The 27,187-nt window shown below is 38.9% G+C and overlaps 1 protein-coding gene and 1 long non-coding RNA gene across 4 annotated transcripts in view; both read left to right on the forward strand.

Annotated features, from left to right (window-relative positions):
• FHIT (fragile histidine triad diadenosine triphosphatase) overlaps positions 1-27,187 on the forward strand; it is a 1,529,913-nt gene that overhangs the window by 762,340 nt on the left and 740,386 nt on the right. The gene's annotated exons all lie outside the window — the stretch shown is intronic.
• Positions 21,910-26,691, forward strand: LOC117660666 (uncharacterized). Its single transcript, XR_004589760.2, has 2 exons — positions 21,910-22,025; positions 26,499-26,691. It is a non-coding gene; the product is annotated as an uncharacterized LOC117660666 (long non-coding RNA).

The raw sequence follows: 27,187 nt of genomic DNA on the forward strand, positions 1-27,187 counted from the left end.
ACTCTGTTATTCTCTTACTTAGATAGGAAGTGGTGTTAGTAAAAAGATATATTTAACTGCAAGCATTCAGCTGAAGAATTATGAGAGGAGGAAGCTATTCACAAACAGCAGAAGTGGTTGAAATATGACATTCACTTTATGCTTTCTTTTTTATTTATTTTATTAATTGTATGAAGCTATCAAAAACCAAGTTGTCATAATAACTTCGAAAGAACTTAATAATGTTTGTTGAATTTCTTGTGAATACAAACCATCAGCGGTATTGTGGTTCTAGATACATAGCTTTATCACTTTTTTGCTACAAGGGATGTTAACATTGCTAAATTAAAATTTATCAGTAGGGACAATAACCAAATTTTGGTAAGTAGATTCTGATTGAGCTGGTAAGCTGGTTGACATGACTCATTCTGATGCCTATCGTGTGTAATGAAGGTCATCTCCTCTGCTTCTTCCTCCCTATTAGGTTTATAATCAATGAGGTAATAGAAGGGAATTAATTCTGTACTTTACTGATAAGGGTTTTTTCTTCAGTTCCCATAGTCAAATTAATGTCATCCGTGATATAGTGAGGGCATCTGTTTCCATAATCACCTGCAAATCCCCAAAAGTAAACAATAAGCTGATTATCTGCAACCTTCCAACTTGTAGAATTGGATCATTCTATACTGTGTTTATTTCATTTATTAAATGTGTACATTGCTCAATTCCCAGCTTTGCTAAAATTAAGCATACAATACCTGGGCTGCAACAATCCAGTTAGGATATCCATATTTCCCTGCTGCCAATTATCAATTGTCCTTCGGCAATTGATTGCTCAAACAGCAAACACCAGATGTTAGCTTTGATTGATATCACTTTTTCTATGATGCAATAACGACCTAAAACGCCTCCATATGTTGGTTCCAGTTAAAAAAAAAAAGATATGTAGCCATAGTAGACATTTGATGCATTATCAGAAATGTAATGTTTTGTTTGCCGTTCGAACTGACTGAATTTATGATAATAATATGTAATGAAACAGATTGACTTGATTTTTTTAAAAAAGTGAGAAAAATGAAAGTATCTTGTAGTAAACGTGTAACAAAATTAGCACGTTGTTGATATGCAGAAGTCTCTGCAAAATTTGCTTTTGACACGGATGGCATGTGGGTTTTTTTTCCCCAACATTCTTATTTCTAGAGATCCACTTCTAAGGAGCCTTGAGGTTTTCTGATGATGGTAGATCAAGACCCTTAATGAAAAGTTTGCAAGTTGTGGGATCTTAGATAGTCAGCAATATAAATAACTAATTAAAGACTTACTGAGATGGACAAGATTTACCCATTTTTGTGGGAGATTATTTAAGTATTAAAAAGCCCTCTCCAGATTTTGTATTGTCAGACTTGGGAAACTTAAGGGGGTTGAGAATTTCCTGGAGATTGGCCTTGTCTAAAGATGTTGACTATAGATATACATATATAAAAATATATGCAAGTTAATGTTCACTCCGACTAAAATGGGAAGCCTGTAATAATTTAGCACCATCTTCTGGACGCAGAAATATGTTTAGGAATAAAGAAATATGAAAATAAGGGTGGTCTGAAAGCTAAAAGATAGAGAAGGTGAATCCCTTTGGTTGAGTAATACAAAGGAGTCATTTTAAAAGCATTATAAGTACAGGGAAAAGCTCCTTTGGGTTGAGCTTCATTCTGGAGGCCTCATGGACAGATCAGATGTTTTCATGGCAAAGGTATCTTGTCTTTGCTTCTTCCAATATGGTTTTATATACCACAGTCTACTTGTAGTCCTGGTATTCACTGAGAGTCCCCCTTCCAAGTAAAATCCAGGCCCAATTTTACTTAGCTTCAAAGTCAAACAGAGTCAACTAGGCATGGCAGTTGTTAAAACACCAAGGCTATCAATTTCCTTACGTAGCTATTTTGTGTCAAATAGAAAATATAATTGCTGTTACCGAAGTGTTGCCCTATTATTTTGGACATTTTTTTGATATGTGATTGACTATTAATATAATTTTTGACATTTTAAAGTTACTTGCCCGATGAATTCGTGCAAATTGTAATTAATTGCCATTCAGTTAAAAGTACAGAGAGTTGCTTAAATACGATCAGTCACACAAAGTAAAAAACATACCACCTCTCTAGAAATATATTAAACAAGATGGCAATGCCATGTGAGGGGGAAAATGCTATTGTGAGATTTTGTAAATGGTAGCAAGGCTTTGAAATGAAAACACTATATATTTTCTGCTTTTTATTTATGGGATAGTATGCTGCTTGAAGTTTTGTTGTGCTGCAACATAACAGTGAATATTTCATCCCCGTTTCTGCAATTGATTTTGGGAGTAATTTTCAAATATTAATAAAGAGTTATAGCATATCCAGTACATGAAGGCATGGCAACCTAATGGAGAGAAAAATCTAATCCCAACATTTTGGAAATAATGGGCTGTTTTTACTGCTCTTGGTTAGGTATGGCTAGATATTAATTCTTCAACATTTTCTACCTCTTGTCATTTGTCAGAAAATATATTAAAGGTGGAAGTGGTGGTGTATAATTAACATGGCATAGAGAAATGTAAGGAGTGGGAATGAGTGAAAAATGGAAAATATAAACAGACCGAGATTCAGAAAAATCATTTCTAGAATTATGATCTCACTAGATGTATTTTTTTTCCTTTGTCATGTGTTGTACAATTGTGTTGCTAGACTAGCCATATGTCTTAAAAGAGTCCCTTGATGTCCTTAATATGAAGGTCTTTATGGTTCAAGTCACATTTAATTTCAAGAACCATACGGTGTAACAGTCATCCATCAACAGCTAGCATTTTAAGTACAAAATGGAATAAGCATATATATTGCATTTCTATTTACATTATAGCAATCATTTCTAAACTTGTATATATACCTATATATTAACATTGGGGAATTTTATAAAGGTGGAATTCTCTTTCTTGTCCTCTTTTCTGTGATATATATATATATATATATATATATATATATATATATATATATATATATATATATATATATATATATTAAATGCATTACACTACATGCTGTAGTCTTAGAAAGTATTAACAAAATTCTGGTTGGATTTTAGAGGATATCTTGCAGAGATGTTAGGTAGGGAGTATTTATATCCCAGAAGGTTAAGGGGTAAATTTTATCTTAATTTTTGTAAACAAACCTATTTCTTTATTTTGACAGGGAGATATCAAAGATAATTTCTATCTCTATTTTTTACCTTTGACATGTCAAATCAAAATACCTTTTGTGTTCAGATGATCATTAGTTCTTTAGTCACTGAAAAGATTACATGAATCGGTTAAAAATCCTATTTGAATCATTGATTTAATTTGGATCTGCAAACCATTTCATTTCAAATATTTAATCCAATTTTATTTGGATGTGTGAACCAGAGGTGAAATTCGCTCAGGCGAACTGGAAGCGATGGCTGTGGGAGGCTCCGACTATCCACGTGGCTGTCATAAAGTCGCTTTTTTGCAATGATTTTAAGCCTCTGCGCATGCGCACATTTGCAAACCGGTAATAATAATAATAATAATAATAATAATAATAATAATAATAATAATAATAATAATAATAATAATAATAATAATTTTATTTCTATACTGCCCTTCTCCCGGAGGACTCAGGGTGGTGTACAGCCTATTAAAAGCACAAAGACAAATATCAATTAAAAATAATTAAAATTATTAAATAGTTTCGGCTCAAATTTAAAACTTCCCAAATTTAAAACACCTAATTTAAAATCATTACATTGATAGCCCGGCCTGGCGGAACAGCAGGGTCTTGAGGGCACAGCGAAATACATGGAGGTCGGAGATCTTACGCATTTCCGGGGGCAGTTCATTCCACAAGGCAGGGGCTCCCACAGAGAAGGCCCTCCCCCTGGGTGTCGCCAGCTGACATAACTTGGCCGATGGCACCCTGAGAAGACCCTCTCTGTGGGAGCGGACTGGCCGGTGGGAGGCTATTGGTGGCAGAAGTCGGTCTCGAAGGTACCCAGGTCCTATGCCATGGAGCGCTTTAAAGATGGTAACCAGCACCTTGAATCGTACCCGGAAGACCACTGGGAGCCAGTGCAGCTCCCGCAGGAGGGGTGTCACGTGGGCACAACGGGTTGCACCCATAACCACCCGTGCAGCCGCATTCTGGACCAGTTGGAGGGAAGTTAGGTGAATTTCATCCCTGGTCTGAACTGTATCTCTGAAACTAATCACAGACTTTAGACATAGCTTGTGCATTTAGGAAGATTATCAGAACTGATTCACTGATGAATGACTTAATTCAATAATTCAAGTCAACTGGCCGATTTGATCCGAAACTGATTTGACAGATGGGTTTGTCTGAATCAACTTCAAACTGAAGTGAATATTTGGATCAAATATTTGCATACCGTTATATGTGATATGTGTGCAGCTTCAAAGGAACACTTAAATTGGATGAAAGTTCCATCAAAGTGCCTTGTCAAAGCAGCCAAATGCAAACACGAGGGTGGGTGGGAGGGAAGGAGAAGTGATGGAAACATGAAAAATTTCATGCCAGATAAACAATGCAAGACTATTGATCAAGGCAGATTAACCCTCCTGTAATATTTCAGGGAGGCAAAGCACTTTGGTATTTTGAAGTGGTCAAGAGAGCAATGGGGAGAAAGAAGAGGAGGAGATTACAAATGCATCTCTCCCTCCCCCCCCCTCTGTGTGTGTGTGTGTGTGTGTGTGTGTGTTGTGCTGTATTGTGAAAACCTGAAGCCAACTCTTTCATTTTTTTTCCAGCATGCTCATTGTCATTCTTGATGCATCATCTTTTGCTTAGGTTCCTAACCATTTTTAATGAACTTCCTTTTTGCTATCATGAGATGTATGCAATGGATCAGAGTACTAGATCCAGGAATATTAAGGACATACATACATACAACCAGTGGTGGGATTCAGCCAGTTGGCACCACTTCAGGAGAACCGGTTGTTAACTTTCTGAGCAGTTTGGCACACTGGTTGTTGGAAGAAATCATTAGGGCAGAGAACCGGTTGTTAAATTGCCTGAATCCCACCACTGCATACAACATACACACACACACACACACACACACACACAGTTATTCTGTTTTGTTCTGTTCTGTTCTGTAGAATTCAACTCCTAGAATATCTTAGCCCCATGGCTGCTATTGAGATTCCTGTAAGTTGAAGTCCACATAACTCGAAGTGCTCAGGTTGACCCATATACTTTGCGAATAGCTGCTCTATCCTCTAACTGGGCTAATATAAGAACATTCTTAGACTAGATTAAAGGCCAAATGAAGCAAGTAAGAAGTGTTTTATAGAAAGAGATTGTGCAGTAAAATTTAAGGGGAAAAAAAGAGAAATGATCTCAATGCTTTGCTTGATAAAATAGAAATGAGACTCCCCTCACTTAGCAAATTGCAGCTTTATTTATTATTTATAAAATTTATTGGCTATCTCTTTTACCATAGGGTAACTCTGGGTGGCTTACAGTCATAAAATTGTATCTATACATATACATTAAAATATAAATACTGTGTTTCCCCAAAAATAAGACCCTGTCTTATATTTTTTTGAACCCTGAAATAAGCGCTTGGCCTTATTTTCGGGGAGGTGTTATTATTTTGGGGCGTGTGGAGCAAGACGGGGCTCCTCTTACCATTTTACCTGATTTCCAGCTGTGTCTCCCTAACCCTAACCAGAGGAAATGGTGGGGACCAGGCTGCACATGCATTTAAATATTTTGGGGGGTTTATTTTTGGGGAGGGCTTCTTTTCAGGGGGGGCTTATTTTAGCGCATGCACTAAAAAGCCTGATTGGGCTTATTATCCAGTGAGGTCTTATTTTGGGGAAAACAGGGTAAACTAAAAGCAAATATTAAAATCTAAGTACACGTGGGGGGAGGTGGGGTCTGTTGGTACTTGATCAACCACATCCACTGTGCTGTTCCCCCAGCAGGTCAACCTCATTTCGTGGGTGGGGGAGCAAGTTATTTCAGAGGGCAGGAGCAACAGCAAACAAGACCCTCTTCCTGGACCCTGCCAGCTGGAATAATCGGGCTCTGTTCTGCCCCAGCTACGGACCCCAAAGAACACAGCACGCACAAAGTCCATACAAATTAATTTACTAATTAAAGACTACTAATGAGCTTTCTTAGTAGTTCTTCAAACACAAGTACAATAAACCAGTCTTTTCTGAACTAGGGCTGTTATTTTAACTTCATTAACAGCCGACAAGAATTCAAAGAATAATAACTCAGTTCTGAGGCACAGTATTTCAGATAACCATAATCTTATTGTGGTTGGCAGAATGCCCAGAAGCAATTTGCAGGAAAAATGATAAGAGAGAAACAAAAGCCAAATCAAATGTTTTCTGGAATCAAGACGCGAAGGAATTTGAACGAAGTTGTTTCCTGCAAATTGCATCAGTCGTCGTCCTTCCTTAAATAGGCTAGGGGAGTGGCCAATTAGCCCCAAGCCTTACTCTCATGGAGACCTCCTCCTGAGGAGCCACTCCTGCCTTTTCGCAGCTCTGCGCGCTCGTGCATCAAGAAGAGGCTCCTCCTCTTCTTCCTCTTCACTTATGGGAGCTTCTGGAGGTTCTGAAGACCCTGGCTGAATCCCCGCCTCTGGCACCACATCTTCTCCAGCTTCCTCATTGTCTGACTCGAGTGCCAGCTGCACAGGCTGCTGGCACAGCACTACACCAGCCTCCTCACTGTCGGAATCAGTTACTAACTACACAGGCCACTGACGGGCCACAACAGGCTCACAGGACCCACAGCATACCTCCTCTGCTGGCACAAGAGGGACAGGCCAATCCCAGTGGGGGGAGACAGACAAGTAACCTGAGGGTTTCAAGCTTGAAATTAAATCATAACATTATTAAACAAGTTAGAATGGATATTTAGGATGATTGTAGCTAGAAAGCCTGCATATCTTATTGTTGTAATAAAATAAACAAAACCAATATTTATACCAATAAGCCACTTGTAGAAGTTCAGAAGCATGCTATACGTTACCTCAAAGTAAAGCTGCTTGAAACATGATTCAGAATGTATTCCCATGCATGTAATGTCCTTGATTTGCTCAAGAGGGTCCTTCAAATCTCTGGAGAAGATTTGGGTAAGTCAGAAGAATAGAAGGCCAAGAATCTAATGGAATGCTGGAGTGTAATAATTAAGGAAATACCTTTTCCTTAGTCGAAGAAGGAAATGATAATCGTTTAAAAACTCAACCATGAAGAATTAAAAAAAGAATGGTTAAGGGCTTTAGAAGTGGCAGCTGACCTACTAATTTTGTCCTACTCCAATTCCATTCAATATTGCTCTATAACAATCTGGAAGAAGAAGGGGCAAGCAAAGAATTCACCGCTGAGCCGCGGTGGCGCAGTGGTTAGAATGCAGTACTGCAGGCTACTTCTGCTGATCACCGGCTGCCAACAGTTTGGCAGATCGAATCTCACCAGACTCAAGGTTGACTCAGCCTTCCATCCTTCTGAGGTGGGTAAAATGAGGACTCAGATTGTTGGGGGCAAGATGCTGACTCTGTAAACTGCTTAGAGGGGGCTGTAAAAGCACTGTGAAATGGTATATAAGTCTAAATGCTATTGCTATCTTTACTGATACAAAGATGAATATTGGATCCAAAAGATGCTGTTCTTGACAAGATAGCACGGAGAGCAGTTGCCTATAAAGAGTCGGACACGATTGAACAGTTAAAACCACTACTGTAACAATCTGGTGTTGATGAGTCTTATCTTTTCTCAGTCAAGTCTATCTGGAAAATTATAAATTGGGTGGCTAGCTCCCCACCTCTCCCAGTACTTTATGCTGCAACCTTCAGTTGGAACAATAATTGTTTACAATTGGTTTGTATGTGATTTCTCCTGGTGGCTTGCTGACCCATGCCACTAAACATTTAGCTTCTTGTAGAGTGAGAGGTTGTTACCTGTCAAGCTGAGATGGATAAGCAGTTAATCTTTCATCCAGCAGAGCTGTGCTCTGAAAGTTTGTTTATACTGGACTTACTTGAAATTTCAATTATTAAAAATTTGCTTTTCCTAAATGTCCTTCTCCTAGCTTTAGGCAGCTTTGAATCAAGAGGTACAAGTATGTGACTCTCAATGTACAACCACAATTAAGCCCAAAATTTCTGTTGCTAAACAAGAGAGTTCTTAAGTGGGTTTTGCTTCATTTTACAACCTACAACCCCGGTGTAGGATCTCCTCCTTCGGGGGGGGGAGGGGGGTTGGACTTTGTTAGGAAATGACTGTTACCTAACTTGTTGGGTTGGCAATATACAGTATAAACCATCAATGTATGTTTGCAGTCAAAATGTATTGTATAGCTTTAAGACTGTATTGCTGTATTGGATCATACTGTGTCCTGATTGGCTAGCTCTGTAGCCAATGTCCTTAAGAGGGAGCTAGAAACATGGCTTATTCTCTCTGCTGCTCTCTACTGCTCACTGCTGCTTTTTGCTGTTCTTGTTACTGTTTGCGAAACCAGAAGAACTGTGAATGACTAAGACATATGGTAAGAAGACCTTGTTATTGGAATATCCCTGGATTGACGTTTTGACTATCTACTGCTTTATCTGCTTATGACCTGGGCTGTTTATTGGACTTTGTTTTACTTTTTCCTAAATGTAAATTATATCACGACTCAGTGTATCTGTGTGTTGACTGTGATTATTCATAACTACTCTCAGCCTTTTTCATGTGCACACCCTTGCTACTCAAGGATTGCTCTGCATATTCCTTAACAGACTTGATGACCTACAGGGTTACTTTCAACTCTGTTAATCTGATTCTTGTCATGGTTGTTAAGTGAATCACTACAGTTCTTAAGTTAGTGACCCAGTTGTTAAGTGAATCAGGCTTCCCTATTGACTTTGCTTGTCAGAAGGTCACAAAAGGGGATCACGTGACCCCAGGAGACTGCAACCGTCATACATATGAACCAGTCGCTTAAGCGTCCACATGGTTGATCAATTGGGGATGCTACAAAGATTGTGAAAAAGTGTGGAAAAACGGTCATAAGTCACTTTTTTCAGTGCTATTGTAATTTGGAAGGGTCACTAAAAGAATGGTTGTAAATCAAGGATTACCTGTATTGCAACCTGTTTAGGATAGCCTGAATTGAAATGAAGAGGGAATGGGTAAGAAGCATTTGAAGGGAAATGAAATAGGATATGATCATCAAGATCCAATTGGGAAGGCTAAAACATTGAGACAGCTAAAATTTTGAGTAAAGTGAAGAGATGATACTATACTGTGCGCGTAAGAAAGTATATTAGCATAACATGAAGCTACTGGCAATGTACCACAACAGTGGTTGAAGACATCATGTTGGAGAAGACTAATAGATTATATCGCTGGTGAAAACATAGAAAACAAGGAGAGTCTGGTTTCTGAAGCTTCACGAATGACAGTTTGACCGCAGAACCTTTTGTTTCTCGTACAAAGCATTGCATTGGGGCTTACAAACCACTATCTGTTAAAACAGCAGAGTTAATTGCTTGCCTTTTGCTATTATTTATTAAAGGAAATGCACAAAGGCAAAAGAGGTTAATGTCAGATCCTATTTGGCCATAACCAGGAATAGGATACGAATGTCTGCGTTCTTCCAAGAAACTCTCTCGTCTTATCGAAACCCTTTGTTACACTTTGCAATTCTTCAAAAAGAACAAATATCCAAGGCAACAGCTGAGGAATACCAAAGCCATAGGTGTGTGACGGGCTTTGCACATCACACTAATCCATAATGTGATGTATTTGAATTTGTACAAACTCAAGCACTGTCATTTGCAAAGTATGGTTTGTGTTTTAATCTATAATATAAATTCAGCCTGTAACATAGGGCTGCCCTTCAGGAGCGCTTGGAAGTTGCAGTTAGACCAGAAAGTAGCAGACAATAGAGTAGAGTAGAGTAGAGTAGAGTAGAGTAGAGTACAGTATAGTACTGTACAATACAATACAATACAATACAATACAATACAATACAATACAATACAATACAATACAATACAATACAATACAATACAATACAATACAATACAATACAATACAATACAATACTTTATTGGTCAGGTGTGATTAGACACACAAGGAATTTATGTCTGGTGCAAATTTTGGTGTGTTTCTTGTTATGATGCTACTACACTGGCTTTCAGTAGATTTCTAGATGCAATGGAAGGGGATAGGCATCGTCTACAGTTTAAAGCCCTACATTGCATAGGGCCAGGCTACTTGTGGGACTGCCTTTCTCCCATTGCTTCTGCTTATCTCACCAGATCTAGTAAAGGCGGTATGCACAGGATCCCCTCTGTCAAACAATGCCATCTTGTTGGACCTGCTAGTTGTGCCTTCTCAGTGGCAGCAGTTTTCCTGTGGGGCAGCATGTCCCAAAGATCCAGATGGCCTTGCCCCACTTACATTTTCTGCTGCCTGCAAGGCATTGAAGATTTGGCTGTTCGCCCAGGCTTTGGGGTCAGGGTGGAGATGAGATCTTCTCTCATTCAGATGCTTTTTCTGTGAAAGGATTATTGTTTATCTTTTGGAGCCTAAAGTTAGATGTTATGGGATTTTCTGTGTTTTAATCTTGTAAACTACCCAAATTTACGTGGATGGCTGTATAAATCATATAAAAAAATGATAAAAAAAAATATTCCAATATAAAAGAATATCACTAGCTCAATGTTTTACATTTGTATATGTAGTGGTTGAAAGTCTGTAGAGATTCTCAGTCATCCAGATCATGGTTGTCCCAAAGGTGCTTTTTCAGGAGGCAACTGGACTTCCTTGGTTTTTCTTTTGAAGACAGAGCTAAAGAAGCTTCTTGGGATGAGAAGTGAAACATCTTCAAAAGAAAAAAAAAACAAGAAAGCCCAGTTGTCTCCTGAAAAAGCATCTTTGGGACAACCATGACCTGGACGACTAATAATCTCTACAAATTTTTAGCTATACAATTTGGGATGAACATCCTTTGAACGATGTGGAAGTAGGAATGGATTTCCAGAGGAAAAAAAATTGCAGACTACAGCACTACTCAGGTGACCCTGAGGTCACAGATAAAACTCCCAAGTGCTTCAAGGACCCTCTAAAAGGATGTAGATTACCAGCTGTCTGCAAGGAATATAAATCCTTCCATTTCTCACTATCCTGTCAGAGATGAAGACGCTTCTTGGGTGAGAAGCAAAACATCTTCAAAAGAAGATGTTCAGTTGCCTCCTGAAAAAGCACCTTTGGGACATATGTACTGGTTCTTGAAAATAAACTGCACTAGCCTGTGAGCAAAATCTGATTCTGGGTGATGTTTAACAGAGACCTTGTGAGAAGAGACAAACATGTAAATGAAGTCAACATTTGAGACCTTTGGGATCCTTCACAGTATGAGATAGTCTTAACAGATAATTAGTGGGGGCTGTTAATCAAGTTAACAGGTGTTGAGTAATGAACCGAGACAGGGCATCTGCTGTGACCATCCTCTCTTTCTTCCTCTAATCTGGTTAGGGAAACTGAACACCAACTGGAGTTCAAATTGCTCTGAAATCTGTGCCAACTTTCTATTTTCCTGCTGGATGCATCAGTCTCGTGATCACTGAAGGATGGTGACATTCACAAGAAGAATACATAAGGAACCTGCCCGAAGTTCTAATAGTTACATATTCTGCATCTATCACCATTGTATACAGAACATTGTGTTTGTTTGTTTGTTTTTTTAAATAAAGCATAATATCAAAGGCATAAAACATACTCTCTAAACTTCTGCTATGGATGTTGGCTTAGGTGGCCTTTGTAGGCATTGACAATTCTGATGCTGGGGAAAATAAATTGAAAGCCCAAAAAGACTATTTCCCATTTAGATGGCTTTGCTAAGAGGTACTGGCTACAGGAATGAAATCTAGTTTCTTTTTCTGTTCCATTTTGGAGCTGTAAGTATAACAATTACCGTTGTATTTATTATGAGAAAACTGTAGTGATTGTCTTAAGGCTATCCAGTCTGTGACTGGAGTGCTGTTGAAATCATCTGAGAAGAACCCAAAGAGGTTTCTTACCAGCAAGATGATGGTTTCAAAAATGATTAGGAAGAAGTGCTCGGAACCTCTTTCTCTTCATTAAAGGACTACTTTAAACTTGTGTGGGCATACTGACTTTGTGCTCTTCAATTAACAGCCTGTCTCTGAGCTTTCGCACAAACACGAAAAGGGGGAAAAAACGTGTCTGCCTTAAGCAGGACATTAACATGAGCCTGTCGGTTGTTTGGATGGGGGGGGTGTGTGTGTGATTTTTTTTCCCCGTTGAATTAAAAGAGTCTGAAAAAAATAAATCTAAACAAAAGGATTTGTGACAGGATCCCTGGCCAGTACAGCCATTTCCTGAAAGTATGGGCACTGACATCAGTACCCACTGGTGTTCTTGTCTCTCAAAAATTTGCTTACACTTTATGGCAAATATAAATCTTTAATTAACCTTTGTAGTTTAGTTCTTAGCTCCTCCTCTTCCTCCTCACTTTTATTAACTATATCAAAAAGTTATTATATTTTATTCCCTGCATTTCATTTTGATTTTTTTTCTGTTTCAGCTTGTGTTCAAATATAGCTAATACTGCAAAAAAGAATAAAAGAAAAGACAACATGACCTATCTAGTTCTAATAATAAGGCTGATAATTATTTTAGCTGAAGGCTAAATGTCCATTATATTTTCCAACTATGATTTCATGGGGAAAAGAAAACAATTTCTCATCATTCTTAAAATGCCCATCAAAGTTTTGTAAAGACAATAACCCAGTTTTAAAAGAAAATGTTTACATGATATAAAATGTTTGATATGAATGTTCTTGCATGATCCTCTTAGATTTCTTTTTTTTTTTTACTGAATAGTCTAAATGCCCTTGAAAGGATAGTCTATCTTGAAAGATGGTTAAGAAACCAATTACAAAATAACAATAACAATATACAGCCTCTGTGTTTCTTCCAAAATAGAACACAATTGATTCTTCTGAGAAATTAATAGGATTTCTTTGGTGAACCATGGATTCTGAATTCTTTAGCAAGGCCATCTTTGAGTATTTATATTTTCAGGAACCCAGAATGTCAGAAAGATGAAATTTTGTGCAAGTAAACTAAGGATCTGAGAGTGAGGCTGGATAGGTGCACTTTTCAAAGTTACTGGTTGGGTAAACACAAAGGCTAGAGATTTATGAGAATATTTGTAGCTCGAGTTGTAGGTTTTGGCAAGAGTCTGTGAGTTTATCAGAGCCTGGCATTCTACTAATGGGTCTGTCAACCAACACATTAACATAGAACCAGTGTATGAACCAATAAGGAAACGGATTATCCGAACCACCAACCAACAGAACCAACCATCGCCTCAGCAGTTGAATTCCGCATCTCACAGCTACCAGTCAGGAGTCACAAGGTCACAAGTCTAGAATCAGCCTTGTGATCCAACCGATCTTGTGATTCAGTCAGCCTTGTGACTCAGTCAGTCTTGTGATTCAACCAGTCACAAGACCAACCAATCACCCAGGATCTCTATAAACCACTGTTTCTCAACCTTGATACGTTGAAGATGTGTGGACTTCAACTCCCAGAATTCCACAGCCAGCTTGAATGTTGTGAAGGTTGAGAAACACTGCTATAAACGAACAAGACACTTCCCCCAAAAATTTTTTTGGTGAAGATGTTACCTAGTTTGATAACAAAATGGTTACAAAACATTCGGGATCTAAACAGCAAGCTTGGAGAACGGACCCTTGCCTAAACACAAAGGGTTGAGATATTGGCGAATATATGTAAGTCAGGACTGAACTGTTGCATTCTTGGTACACTTAGGTGCACCATGATGTTATTATCTAGACTGATAACAAAACATCTGCAGGAAAACAACCAATTTCAGAGAACTTCAAGGATGCAACGAATGGTTGATTTGGGCTAACAATGATTTGGCATCTTCTCAAACACAGTTGTGAATGTAATACCAATGTAAATGAAGCTTCTAAAATTTCCTCAGAAATTTTATGGCACGGAGTAATTCTGTAAATAGCGGTACAGACAAATGTTCTGTGCTACTACTATACTGTACTAAAGTATCCTTCCAAGAAATTCTCAGTTCATAAGAGCTGCTGCTACGAGAGAAGAGATTAGGTAAGTTTTATAAGAAATGAAGATTATATACACCGTAGACCAAATTGTTGCCATTGGATAGAAATCTTTCTTTCTTGAAATCCAGAGTATAATTTCCCCTGTGGTATCTGTGAAAATAGTGTATCTTTCTGCTCAAAGAGTTTAAGGAAAAGAGGACTGTATAGACTATTTTGACAGATTCTATATATTACTTCCTGCAACACCACTGAATGCCAGTTCCTGGGTAATTCCTCAAACTAATGTACTATATTGCATATAATAGTCTAAAGAGCAAGGCCCCCCTGAATTCAATTCTCAGTAGATGTTTGAATTCCATAGATAAGATCTGGCTATGTAGATCCAATATAGGATGAAACTAGTTAATGTATTACCGGCCTTCTGGTGGTCAATAGAAGCAAAAATACAACCCAGAATAGATACTGTTTAAAAATTGAGAAATTCAGCTGAATCCCAGGGTGAAATACATCTTGGTACACAAGGACATGAGATAATATAACATCTGTTCCTCTCTGCTCAGAGAGAACTTAAGGAAAGGTGGGTCGTATTTATCATTCTGATAGATACTGTGATAACTGCGTAAATCTTTTGCAAGAAAATCAACAATGAATAGTCCTGTGGCACTTTAAAAAAATGGGGCAATCTTCTTCCTTTCACACCAGTCCTGTCTCCCAGACCTTCAGAGCTGGATGCTGTGAATCAGGAAGAAGAATCATTCTCCCAGTGATGATTATCCCACAATGGTGGGTTCCAACCGGTGTTACCACTGGTTCTCTTCGCACACGCGCTTTGCGTGCTTTGCGCGCTTTGTGCGCTTTGCACAAGTGCGTTAAGTATCTGCCCAGCTGAGGTGCGGCAATCCACTCTGCCATACCTATCAACTGGGTGAAAAACTGAGAAATAAAGAATAAGGAATAATAAGGAATAAAGCGGAGGTAGGTGGGAGGGCCCCCAGTCAAAGAGAACCAGGTAGGTGTCGTCACATCGTCACCATTACCGGCTCGGCCAAACCGGGCCAAACCGGGAGCAACCCACCACTGTTATCCCACTAAAAGAGAGATGCCAATTAGTAATAATCTCAATTCACTATTCAATTAACTGTATACCATTAATTAAGTGACTGTTCAAAATTACAACAGCGCTGAAAAAAAAGGTGACTTATAACTGACCCTTGCAATGATGGCCGTCGTAGCATCCCCATGGTCACATGATCAAAATGTGGCCGCTTGGCAACTATTTACGATAATTGCAGCTCGATTGTGTAATCACCATTTGCGGGCCTTCCCAGCTGGCTTCCAACAAGCAAAGCCCAGGAGGGAAGTGGGGTTCACTTAATGACCCCACGATTGACTCAATAACTGCAGTTATTCACTTAACAATCATGGCAGAAAGGTTGTAAAATTGGCACAACTCACTTAAGCAAGCCTTGCTTGCTTAGCAACTGAAATTCTGGTCTCAGTTGTGGTCGCCCGTAAAAAAGTTTGTTAAGTGTCTACAGCACTGTTAATGTCTTTTAATAGGCACTGGCAAAATTTCAGATGGCAGAGCCTGATCAAGAGACCCAATTGACTTTTTCCCTTCTTTTCAAATATTAAAACATCCAGAGATCAATACTTAGATTTTTGAAGTGTCTGGGAAAAACCCATGCAATTAATACTAACCAACCTTAGTATTACCCTCCAGTATTTTTCCTTCCTATCGGTTGGTTATGTAATATCACGGCTAGGTAATGCTTTGCATTCACTTCAATGATGCTTTAGGGCAGGGGTGTCAAACTCAAGGCCTAGAGGCTGTCTGGCCCGTGGGGTAATTAGATCTGGCTCACAGGGCCACCCTGGAAACAGTGAAGGACCAGCCCGCGGTGCTTCTGCCAGTGAAAATTAAGTTCGGGAGCCCGTTTTGGCTGAGAGAGGCACTCGGGCCACTACAGGAGCCCCTGACACAAGTGACATCAAGCTGGCCATGCTCAACCTTGGCCACACCCATCCCGGCTCCCCAAGGTCAAACAGAAACCTGATGTGGCCCTCAATGAAATCGAGTTTGACGCGCCTGCTTTAAAGGCACTTTTTCCTAAACTGTTGACATCAGCCAGTGATCCTGGCAAAATTTGAAATTGATTTTAAAAAGTTATAGATAGGTACTGTGTTTGAACACCCTTACATTGGGAATATTTTTTGGGAATCCAACCTAAAGGCTTCAGGATATACGTTTGGAGAATTAACTCGATAACGCTGTGCTGGAATTTTCACTGTATTTAGTAAGTTTAAAATAAGTGGGATTTTTTTTTTTAATAAATCAACTGAATCCTAGTATTATAATTTTGTCTAGATCCAACCTTTAATATTTTTAAGTTTACTTTGCTAGCTCATTTAAAATTGTATGTGTCATTTTAGGTGATATCTTTAGGAAAATTACTTGACAGCAACAAAACTGGAAGCTTTCAAGAAGAGATTGGACTGCCATCTGTCAGAAATGGTGTAGGGTCTCCTGCTTGGGTGGGGGGTTGGACTAGATGACCTACAAGGTCCCTTCCAACTCTGTTAATCCGTTAAATCTGTTAAAATACTATAGAAATGAAATGAAATTATTGATACTGCTAACTAAGCAATCGCCCTTAGGTAACATATTTCCCTGCCTTTCCTTTTGTTGCATTTGAGATATAATAGCTGAGTTTGCATTTATTGTCTTAATTTGCAAAATGGTTGGATATTTGTTAGCAATTTCCTTGGTTTATCTTTATGTTTTTATAAGGACATATTAGTTTGTCTAGAGGGAGCTATTCCCATCAATTTAAGCTCATTAAAACACCTAGTAAAGCTCCTTAGGAAATCTTTTACTATGCATACTAATTTATAATTCAAATATTAATATCTGGGTGATTTACTATGATTTTTTTTCCTGTACCTGAAATATAGAAGATGATGAGAGCTTACTATAAATTTGCCTTCCTTCCCAATCCAATCCAATCCAATCCAACCCAACCCAACCAATTGAAAGTTTGTTGGGAAATTGCACGTAAATCTCACAGATTGAAATTAACTCATGATTTGTATAAGTAATCAAGCCTGGTGCTTATTATTCAATAGCTAGAGATATTGTGTGGACTTCAACTCCCAGAATTCCATAGCCAGCAGGCTATGGGATTCTGGAAGTTGAAGTACATATTTCTTATGTTGTCAAGATTGGGAAACACTGAGAGAAAGTACACAGATGAATAGACATCTACTTTTGTCTCTCTTCCTATATACTGTCCTAGTTTACTTAACATGAGAAAATTGGGAGTGTACCAATTACCTGCCATTCCATAGTGACTATTCATTAACTCTTATTATCCTGATCTATTGAAACACCACTGGCAATTGACATTTTGTCTAGCAGTAGTGATTTGCCTGCCTTATCTTCTCTTTTCTCTTTTTTCTTTTCTTAAGATTTCTTTCTTCTTCATCCTCCTCTCCCCTTAACTCAGCAATGTCTGTGATGTGGTGAGGTAAAAGGAGTGACAGAAAACATTATCCTTTTCTATATATGTTATGATACTGCACACACATCCAAATATATGGGGGAAAAAAGGGGGGGGGAAGATGGATTAGTGTGGTAGAATACTTACTATGTATTTATTACTCTGTTTCCCCCAAAATAAGACATCCCCTGATAATAAGCCCAATTGGGCTTTTGAGTGCATGGCAATAAGGCCAAGCACTTATTTCAGGGTTCAAAAAAATATAAAACAGGGTTTTATTTTGGGGGAAACACGGTATTCAAATGTTTATAAGTGGCCATCACATGTAAGTTGAGGTAGTCCTCAACTTATAAGCACAATTGAGACAGTGACTTCCATCTTTAAGCAATGCAGTCATGAAATGAGTTGTGCCTGATTTTACAACCACTTTTGCCACATTAAGTGAATCATGGAGATTGTTAAGCAAATGAGATAATCATGAGGGAAATAATAATAGAATAGAATAGAATAGAATAGAATAGAATAGAATAGAATAGAATAGAATAGAATAGAATAGAATAGAATAGAATAGAATAACAGAGTTGGAAGGGACCTTGGAGGTCTTCTACTCCAACCCCCTGCTTAGGCAGGAAACCCGACACCACTTCAGGCAAATGGTGATGCTGGATACAGCATCTTCTTAAAAACATCCAGTGTTGGAGCATTCACAACTCCCGGAGGCAAGTTGTTCCACTGATTAATTATTCTCACTGTGAGGAGATTTCTCCTCAGTTCTAAGTTACTTCTCTCCTTGATTAGTTTCCACCCATTGCTTCTTGTCCTGCCCTCAGTTGCGTTGGTGAATAATCTGGCTTCCCCAATTGACTTTGCTCATTGGAGGCCCCTGGGAAGGTTACAAATGGCAATCACATGACCCCGGGACACTGCAATTTTGATCACATGACCATGGGGATACTGTGATGGTCATAAATGCAAGGACCGGTCATTAGCCACTTTTTTCAGACCCATCACATGGTCATTAAATGAAAGGTCAAGGACTATCTACATATGACACTGGGCAGCTCACTCACTCACGATTAAATAAAATAACAAAATGAGCAACAGGGCAATTTAAAAAATGAGAAAAAAACCCCTATCATGTTATTTCTATAATGTTTATTACATTCCCTATTTATAATAGGGAATTTATAATAGAGAATATTCCTGAAGATTGTCCTTGTGCTCTACAGGGTTTTTTTTTTTAAAAAAAAACTTTGATGATGGGAGCACAGCTAAAACAAAGACTACATAAATTATAACATTTGGAAAATAATGTAAGTGATGCAAACGTTAGGACTTTAATTGTTAAGTTGTTACAATTAAATTCGAAGTTCACTCCTGAATGAGTTACGTGTCTCTGTTAGTGATTTGATGAGGATCTTAGAGAGAGACAGCTATTCAAAGAAAGTGCAGATGGTACTTGACTTGCAACCACAACTGAGCTCAACATTTCTATTTGTTAAGTGAGCTTTGCCCCATTTTACTTTCTTGCCACCATTGTTAAGTACCCGTATATACTCGAGTATAAGCCGACCCGAATATAAGCCGAGGCACCTAATTTTACCACAAAAAACTGGGAAAACTTATTGACTTGGGTATAAGCCTAGGGTGGGAAATACAGCAGCTACTGGTAAATTTCAAAATAAAAAAGATACCAATTAATGAAATAAAAATAGATACCAATTAATAGATATCAATTACATTAATTGAAGCATCAGTAGGTTAAATGTTTTTGAATATTTATTTCAAAGAAAAACAGTAAACTAGCTCTGTAAGTGCTCCTTTTAGAAGCCTCTGACGATCAGGCAACTCAGCTGGGATCGCCAGATGCTTTTAAAGGCATTTTTTTCCCTCACTTGAGTATAAGCCGAGCGGGGCTTTTTCAGCATAAAAAATGTGCTGAAAAACTCGGCTTATACTCGAGTATATACGGTAAATCTCTACAGTTGTTAAATTAGTAACATGGTTGTTAATTGAGTCTGGCTTCCCCCATTGACTTTGCTTGTCACAAGGTCACGAAAGGTGGCCACATGACCTCAGGGCAGTGGAACCGTCATACATATGAGTCAGTTGCCAAACATCTGAATTCTGATCACATGACTGAAAAAATGAAATGAAATCACATTTTTCAGCACCGTTGTAACACCGAGCAGTCATTTACTGTTGTAAGTCAAGGACTACCTGTACTGGATTGTCTTCTCTCACGTGGAATTGGCTTCATTCTTATGTCACTGTAGTCCACTCAAAAATAGCCGTACATCACTGCAGCTTCTCCCTGTTTACAATATGCTCTGTGGACTGAAATTGCTTAGCGACAACTTTCTGTTAAACCCAAAACGGAAAGAAAAAGTAACCACCATAAACAATAAATTCACTGCAGCTTAAAGTTGTACAGAGAAAGCCTGGAGGAAAACATTTCGGGTTTTTTTTCCCTCCCTTTAAAAAGTTTAATCTGTCAGTGTTTAGCATCTTCGCACTGTGGATGTGTTACCCCCCCCTCCCTCACCAACCCAAACAATTTGCCTGAAATGACAGACCTATTTTTACATGGTAAAACAAATTATTTTATCCAATTCATGCAAGGGGTGTGTGTGGAGAGGGTGGGGAGAGGGTGGGGGCTGGAACTGTTGTTTGTAAATGTTTTTGTACTTGATTTTTTAAAACTATGTTATGGATGTTGCACGAGTCCATTGATCAGTGTAGATCTAAGCCGAGTTTGAAGTAGTTAAGAAAGCGGTATAATTACCAAACAAATCACCTTTGGTTTGCCCACTGCTTTTGAAAATATAGACAAATGAAAAGAGCTAATAGGCGGAATTGATTTATTTGAAGTGCTGTCTGTCTTTTTCACTTTCTTTCTGATAACCGGGAGGTCGTGGCAGACCTGTCTCCAGATGTCTGAGTGGAGGTATAAGAGGTTTTAAACCATGCCCTGTCTGATTGCATTTGTCTGTGGGGGAAATAGAATAAGATTAATCTCGCTACAATGATATTTAGCTCCTGAGCGTATTTTCATGGACAGGAGAGAGAGTATTTCAGAAAAAGACGAATAGATCGTTTTTGTTTTTGTTTTTTTCATTTTCATTCTGCTCGGAATATAAGAATGGGAAATGAAGATTGGTTGGCCTCTATGTGCAGTTAATTGCCTTTCTGTTAGCATCTTGTTTTAATTTAAAATCCTGGGATTAATAGCAGGAAATAGAGAGGGCTTGAAACAAATAATGTACGAAAGGGGTTTTCTTCCATGGCATGCAAAAAAAAGAGTCGGTGCCACAACTATCATCTTGACTTTTTTTGATCCCTCTGCGGATGCTGAGTTGGTGTTGTTTTTTATATATATATATTTTTGTCTGACAGTGTGTTCTGCAAAGCACATTTCTAATTACAAGCAAACAAATCACTACTACATCTGGGGTTTTATTTTTCCGTTTTGAAATGGCTTTAGGGCTCTGTCCTATTTTTATTTTTTATATTTTTGAAAGTTTTTGAAGTTTGCTTGGCACCCTGCATTTTCCCGACTAGTTCTGTCTTGTTAGCAGTTTTGCTGATATTTATTTATTTAGTCATACATTCATTCCTCTTGTATTCTGCGGTAATTCTTCGGAGACTCCTTGCAGTTAACAAGTAATTGTAACAGTAAATATCCGTGATAAGTTGAGAAAAAAAAATAACAATAATTGCAGGAACACTAATTTATGGCACACAACCTACATTACTGGAATCAACGCTTCAAATGAACGCGACACATTTAGCCTAAACGGTATTGCCTCAGTCTATAAGTGCAGAATTTTGGGCGTCTTCTTTAAAAAACAACAACAGGGAAGAGGGCAAGTATGATCTCAATAGGGAAATGTGCTTGAATTGTATCATTTTTTATTTTAAATATGTAACAGTATAATACAAAATAGTTAAAATAAGTCAGTGATGGGATTCAAGTAATTTAACAACCGGTTCTCTGCCCTAATAATTTCTTCCAACAACCAGTTCACCAAACAGCTCAGAAAGTTAACAACCGGTTCTCCCGAAGTGGTGTGAACTGGCTGAATCCCACCACTGAAATAAGTGCATGTAAGTGCAAAAGGAAAGCATAACAGCGGAAATAAGAATGAGAGATAGGAATGAACAGCATCTTGACCACAATATCCTCATTCCCCCCCCTATTTCCTATATTCTAGATCAGGGGTGTTAAACTCACGATGACACATTGTCATCCCGTAATGTATCACAACTTTTTTCCCCTTAGCTAAACTGAGGGTGGGCGTGGCCAGCGTGTGACGCATCCAGCCCACGGGCTGCGAATTTGACTCTCCTGTTCTAGATAATTCTGAAAGCAGCCACTCAAGGTTAAGGACTAAGGTTAGTGCTTAACTTGAATGTATATATAATGTATGTGTCTCTGTAGCAACAGTGCTGCTTAGAGATGTTTAACAAGGATGGTATTTGTGCAGTTTTTAGATTGACACCCACAAAATCCATTCTTGGTTGTTTGTAGCTTTTATATGAGGACAATTCAGTTGAAATGCATGCAATTTGTATTGTTCCAGTGGTCTTAGTGGAAGTGTAAGGCAATAAAGATTGTTAGAGGTTTTCTGAGTTGTGCAGGGTTTAATCAGCAGTGGCGGTGGAAGGCTCCGCCCACCCGCCCGGACGTCATCAAATACGCTCTGCACATGTGCAGAAGCTTCTGTGCATGTGCAGAAGTGGTGCACACGCGAGCAAACCGGTAACAAAGATAAGTGAAACCCACCACTGGGTTTAATGATGTCTGTCCTATGAAATATTGCTTTACAATCCTCAGACTCAAAGGACTGCAGAACAGAGAGTCCTTAACTTACAACCAATTGTTTAGTGACTGTTTGAAGTTTACAACAGAGATGAAAAAAGGAACTTATGACTGGTCCGTCCACTTATAGTGCAGTGGTTAGAATGCAGTATTGCAGGCTAATTCTTGCGACTGCCAGAAGTTTGATTCTGACCAGCTCAAGGTTGACTCAGCCTTCCATCCTTCCAAGGTCAGTAAAATGAGGATCCAGATTGTTGGGGGCAATATGCTGATGTTGCAAATTGCCCAGAGAGTGCTGTAAAGCACTGTGGGACAGTATATAAGTCTATGCGCTATTGCTATTATGCTATTATGCTATTATGATCATTGCAGCAGCATCCCCACAGTCATATGATAAAGATTCAGGTGCTTGGCAATCAGCATGTATTTATGATGATTGTAGCAACCAGGGGTCATGTGCAATCATTTGCAACCTTCCCAACCAGCTTCTGACAATTAGGGTCAGTGGAGGAAGCTGAACTTAACTTAGCAACTGCATGGTTCACATAACAATTGCCGTGATTTGCTTAACAACCATGGCAAAATGGTTGTAAAATTGTTGTGACTTATCAACTTGCTTAACAATGGAAATTCTGATCCTAACTATAGGTGTAAATCGAGGACTTATCTATAACTATACTGTGAAGATTAGAGTCATCAAAATCAAAATGCAGATAATTGGTTCCAATATAGGGGTCCTGTATGCTACCTTGTAAAATTTTATGAGACCATTCTCAGCTTTTTGGATCTAAGAGCTTTGGACTGAAGGGTTGGGGTGGTTTGCTGTACCACTTATTCCCTGGGACTCATTTCATTTCATTTTTATTAAATTCATTGATTACATACTGGATTGTGCCTTTTCTTCCTTCACCATTCCATTTCCCCCCCACCCCCAAGATCCACGCTTGATACTACCAAATAATGGCTCATTCCACATTCTGAAATTCTTACCTCTTTGGTGTCCTTTACTAATCGTCTTTCCCTTTCACCATACACAATCAAATCAGTCATGCTTTCCCAGTTAAATTTCCTTTTGGTGTGTGTGCAAAAGTAGCCTTATGTTTACACCAGTGGTGGGATTCAAATAATTTAACAACCAGTTCTCTGCCCTAATGACCAACTTGGTAGGCATGGCTCGGTGGTCATGTGAATGTGAGGGGGTGGCCAACTCAACATCACTCACGTCGAAGGGCGCTTTGCCTTCGCTGTTACAATGGAATAAGGGTTAACCAGAGAGGCAGTTTCTGTAAGCACGGCAATAAAGATTAGGCTAGAAACAACACCAGAATGTTTCCTTCCTGCCTTCCTTAAAGGATTAGCCCTGTAAAGTGGAAAAAAACAAAATAAGATTTCTTCCAAAAACTGGTTCTCCGAACTGCTTAGAAACTTAGCAACTGGTTCTCCCGAATAGATGCGAACTGGCTGAATCCCATCACTGGTTTATACCATGTATTTGTTTTGAAACATCCCAGTCATTTTTCTTGTATGCTCATCCTGTTCTTCTTCATCCATTTTTGTCTTCTAATATACTACAGAATATACTTCCCCCACCCCTGCCCAGTCACATTCATTCAGAATATTTCATAATTTTACCCCAAACTCATTACCTCCATTCACTGAAGCATAATACGGGAAGTCTTCAATTTACAGCCATTCATTTAGTGATCATCTGAAGTTGCAATGGCACTGAAAAAAGTGAGTTAGGGTTGTTTTTCATACTTACAACAATGGCAGGATTCTCATGGTCATATGATCAAAATTTTGTTGCTTTTTTTTAAAATTTGATTTATATGCTGCCCTTCTCCGGAGACTCAGGGCGGCTTACAATGCGTTAAGCAATAGCTTTCATACTTTTGTATATTTTATACAAAGTCAGCTTATTACCCCCATAATCCGGGTCCTCATTTTACCTACCTTAGAAAGGATGGAAGGCTGAGTCAACTTTGAGCCTGGTGAGATTTGAACTTGCAGTAATTGCAGGCAGCTGATGTTAATAACAGTGCTTTAGTCTGCTGCGCCACCAGGGCTTGGCAACTGACATGCATTTATGATCCAGTGTCCTGAGTTCAGGTGATCATCTTTTGTGACCTACTGACCAGCAAAGTTAATACTACTACTACTACATTCATGTCAGGAGCTCTGAAGAGCTTCCAGGTGGAAAGGATTGAGTGGTGACATCACTGTTGCCAGGAGGATGCCCAGTTGAGGAATTCTTTCATGTCCCTGTTATATTGTCTACCGTAATGGTACCCATTTATCTATTTGTGGTTGCCCACTTTTGAACTGCTGTGTCAGCAAGAGCTGGAGTGTGTGACAAGAGCTTACGCCATCCCTATGGCAGCAACTGGGTCTCAAACACAAGCTGCTGATCATCAGCCTGATGTCCTAACCTCCTGAGCTACTGTGCTCCTTTAGCAAGATCAATGGGGAAGCAGGATCTACTTAACAGCCATGTTACTAACTTAACTGCAATGATTTGCTTAAAAACTGTGGTATGAAAGGTCATAAATGGGGCAAAAGTCACTTAACAACCATCTTGCTTAGCAACAGTAATTTTGGGCTCAATTGTGGTTGTAATTTGTGGACTACTTGCATGTAATTATTACCAAACTAAGATTTCCTAGATTCATGTGCTGCAATTATAGATTGGTGGTGACACAGAAACAACCATCTAGTATTCAGGGGTGGCATTTGGGTTTAAGAATAAAATTCCCCTCTGTTGGATGTCTGTTCTGCCCTGGCTCCAAAACACGACAAACCCTCTGTAGTTAACTAAATGTTTTTTTTTTTATTAGGAGCGCCAGCAGCCCTGGCAAAAAGTCTCTCTCTCTCTCTCTCTCTCTCTCACAGCAGGCTAACAAGTCTGTCCAGCAGTGAAATGAATAGTTGTCTGCCACACCTATTCATCTCTGCCCCCTGTCTTTTATCCTCAGAGCTAGGTTGGGGCTTCACTAGCAGCAGTGGCTGTTCCATCTCAAGGACCGGCCCATAGATTTCCACTGCTCTCCTCTTCTCTGCCTTCTGCACATTGGTGTGTCAGACACTGGACCCAGCTGTTCCTCCTCTTCCTCATCAGCCACCTCCAGACCGGGGGGGCTGTTGACTCTCCATCTGAGGGCTGATGGGTGGCCCAGGCTCCACCTCTGTCTCTATCTGTGACAGCTCCAGTCCATCTTCCCCCTCAGAGCTCTCAGATTTGCCTTGATGCTGTCCCTGACTCCCACGCCTCCTCCTCATCTGACTCGGCTGCCGAAGGGGCTGGCAGCTGGCAGGCCACAACAATGTCAAGCTGCAGTGCCATTTCAATTTAGGCAATTTTTAACAACTCATATATTTGTACTACCCTTCTTTTGTGATCAAGATAATATGTTATATCATCAAGGTCATTTACTGTCAATGTGTAAAGCAGCTAAGTAACCTGATGCTATTTAGCTGTCATCAGCCAGGTGATGTCCAGGAATTATGAGAGTTATAGAAGAGTGTCAACTTTTCTATCCTTCCTATAATAATAGGCAAAGAATCAGCAATATCAGAACCAATCAGCTTGTTTCTCCTTTTCAGCTAAGGATATTATGATTACTTTGGGCTCTTTGGATTCATGTTTCTTTTCCTAAGCCCATATATTTTTTTTCTTAAATAATCACTCACTTCACTCACTGAAGAACTAGTTCAGAAAAAGTAAGTCTTAAAATTTAATCTGGGAGTTACAGTTTAAAGTATGTATGCTCCATTATGATGATTAATTTGATAAGATGCATGTTGATTTGAGGAGGAGAGTTCCATTTTTAAGGATGTACTAGGGTTGTGCTAAATAAGGTTATTTTTGAGAAATGCATACAAATACCGAGTGTGTATGTGTGCATAAATGAGTAAGAAATCAGATGAAATGTTAATATCTACTAAATTAATGTATAATTGTTTAAATAAATGAGAATCAGTTTTTCCATTTATTATTTATTTATAATAAAAATAAACATATTCTTATTTTTTCAAATATTGCAATATAGCTCCCAGCTCCAAACTCCATCAAAGAATACATGAAATTCGAAGAAAATGCACAAATGGGAGACATTCAACCAATCAGCGGCTTACAAAAATACTGAAGACAGGTGGACACAAATGTCTGTGTTGGAAGAAAACTCATATGGAAACATGAAACTAAAATAAAATTTGAAATATTAAAAACTAATTGAAACCACATTTGATAGACTTGAGTTTCTCCCCTCCCCCAAATTAAAAGTTTAAGTTATATTATTAGGTAAATGAGTCCTAACAACTTTACAATCTGGGTATGAACCAGAAGTTGGTTTCAGCAAGTTCTGACCAGTTCTGGAGAACCGATAGCAGAATTTTTTTAGTAGTTCAGAGAATTGGTAGTAAAAATTCTGACTGGCCCCATCCTCATCTATTCTCTGCCTCCCAAGTCCCAGCTGATCGGGAGGAAATGGAGATTTTGCAGTAACCTTCCCCTGGAGTGGGGAGGAAATGGAAATTTTACAGTATCCTTTCCCTGCCACGCCCACCAAGCCACACCCACCAATCCATGCCATGCCCACCAAGCAACCCCCACAGAACCGGTAGAAAAAAATTTGAAACCCACCACTGGTATGAACCTCTGTGTACTGGAATAGTAATTGAATTCATGACAGATATGCCAAATTTAGCAGGACAAAGCAAGTTTTTGGAGTTGTGAATT

Source organism: Pantherophis guttatus, chromosome 2, assembly GCF_059756535.1.
Source record: "Pantherophis guttatus breed Tessera chromosome 2, ASM5975653v1, whole genome shotgun sequence".
Lineage (NCBI taxonomy): Eukaryota > Metazoa > Chordata > Lepidosauria > Squamata > Colubridae > Pantherophis > Pantherophis guttatus.